We start from the raw sequence: 2,744 nt of genomic DNA, 5'->3' as shown, positions 1-2,744 counted from the left end.
AACATTGGGCCGCTAACTAAAGCCATGAACCATGGTGGAAGTTTCAGTTTTGTACATATATCCTCAATCTCATATGAGAACATTAATTGTTGCTACATGCTTATGCATTAAAGAGGAGTCCATTATCTGTTGTCTATGTTGTCCCGGTATGGATGTCTAAGTTGAGAATAATCAAAAGCGAGAAATCCAATGCGAGCTTTCTCCTTAGACCTTTGTACAGGCGGCATAGAGGTACCCCTTTGTGACACTTGGTTAAAACATGTGTATTGCGATGATAATCCCGGTAATCCAAGCTAATTAGGACAAGGTGCGGGCACTATTAGTATACTATGCATGAGGCTTGCAACTTGTAAGATATAATTTACATAACACATATGCTTTATTACTACCGTTGACAAAATTGTTTCTTGTTTTCAAAACCAAAGCTCTAGCACAAATATAGCAATCAATGCTTCCCTCTGCGAAGGGCCTTTCTTTTACTTTTATGTTGAGTCAGTTCACCTATCTCTCTCCACCTCAAGAAGCAAACACTTGTGTGAACTGTGCATTGATTCCTACATACTTGCATATTGCACTTGTTATATTACTTTACATTGACAATATCCATGAGATATACATGTTATAAGTTGAAAGCAACCACTGAAACTTAATCTTCCTTTGTGTTGCTTCAATACCTTTACTTTGATTTATTGCTTTATGAGTTAACTCTTATGCGATACTTATTGATGCTTGTCTTGAAAGTACTATTCATGAAAAGTCTTTGCTTTATGATTCATTTGTTTACTCATGTCATTACCATTGTTTTGATCGCTGCATTCATTACATATGCTTACAATAGTATGATCAAGGTTATGATGGCATGTCACTCCGTAAATTATCTTTGTTATCGTTTACCTGCTTGGGACGAGCAGGAACTAAGCTTGGGAATGCTGATACGTCTCCGACGTATCGATAATTTCTTATGTTCCATGCCACATTATTGATGATATCTACATGTTTTATGCATACTTTATGTCATATTTATGCATTTTCCGGCACTAACCTATTAACGAGATGCCGAAGAGCCAGTTGCTGTTTTCTGCTGTTTTTGGTTTCAGAAATCCTAGTAAGGAAATATTCTCGGAATTGGACGAAATCAACGCCTAGCGTCCTATTTTTCCACGAAGCTTCCAGAAGACCGGAGGACTTACGAAGTGGGGCCACGAGGTGGCCAGACAACAGGGCGGCGCGGCCCAAGCCCTGGCCGCGCCGGCCTGGTGTGTGGGCCCCTCGTGACGCCCCTTTACCTGCCCTTCCGCCTACATATAGTCTTCGTCGCGAAACCCCCAGTACCGAGAGCCACGATACGGAAAACCTTCCAGAGACGCCGCCGCCGCCAATCCTATCTTGGGGGATTCAGGAGATCGCCTCCGGCACCCTGCCGGGAGAGGGGAATCATCTCCCGGAGGACTCTTCACCGCCATGGTCGCCTCCGGAGTGATGAGTGAGTAGTTCACCCCTGGACTATGGATCCATAGCAGTAGCTAGATGGTCGTCTTCTCCTTATGTGCTTCATTGTCGGATCTTGTGAGCTGCCTAACATGATCAAGATCATCTATCTGTAATGCTATATGTTGTGTTTGTTGGGATCCGATGGATAGAGAATAATATGTTATGTTGATTATCAATCTATTACCTATGTGTTGTTTATGATCTTGCATGCTCTCCGTTATTAGTAGAGGCTCGGCCAAGTTTTTACTCTTAACTCCAAGAGGGAGTATTTATGCTCGATAGTGGGTTCATGCCTCCACTAAATGCGGGACGAGTGACGGAAAGTTCTAAGGTTGTGGATGTGCTGTTGCCACTAGGGATAAAACATTGATGCTATGTCCTAGGATGTAGTTATTGATTACATTACGCACCATACTTAGTGCAATTGTCTCGTTGTTTGCAACTTAATACTTGGAAGGGGTTCGGATGATAACCTCGAAGGTGGACTTTTTAGGCATAGATGCATGCTTGGATAGCGGTCTATGTACTTTGTCGTAATGCCCAATTAAATCTCACTATACTCATTATATCATGTATGTGCATGGTCATGCCCTCTCTATTTGTCAATTGCCCAAGCTGTAATTTGTTCACCCAACATGCTATTTATCTTATGGGAGAGACACCTCTAGTGAACTGTGGACCCCGGTCCTATTCTTTTACATCGAATACAATCTACTGCAATACTTGTTCTACTCGTTTTCTCGCAAACAATCATCATCCACACTATACATCTAATCCTTTGTTACAGACAAGCCGGTGAGATTGACAACCTCACCTGTTTCGTTGGGGCAAAGTACTTTGGTTGTGTTGTGCGAGTTCCACGTTGGCGCCGGAATCCCTGGTGTTGCGCCGCACTACATCCCGCCGCCATCAACCTTCGACGTGCTTCTTGACTCCTACTGGTTCGATAACCTTGGTTTCTTACTGAGGGACAACTTGCTGCTGTGCGCATCATACCTTCCTCTTGGGGTTCCCAACGGACGTGTTAATTACGCGCAATCAGCTGCCTAACATGATCAAGATCATCTATTTGTAATTCCTACATGTTGGTTTGATGTGTATCCGATTTATAGAGAGATTGCTTTGGTTGAGATTATGTATTATGTTATTATGTTCTTGCATGCTCTCCGTTTCTAGTAGATGCTCTGGCCAAGTAGATGCTAGCGACTCCAAGAGGGAGTATTTATGCTCAATAGTGGTTTCATGCCTCTATT

Source organism: Lolium rigidum, chromosome 5, assembly GCF_022539505.1.
Source record: "Lolium rigidum isolate FL_2022 chromosome 5, APGP_CSIRO_Lrig_0.1, whole genome shotgun sequence".
NCBI lineage: Eukaryota > Viridiplantae > Streptophyta > Magnoliopsida > Poales > Poaceae > Lolium > Lolium rigidum.
Note: the sequence above shows the minus strand (reverse complement) of the source record.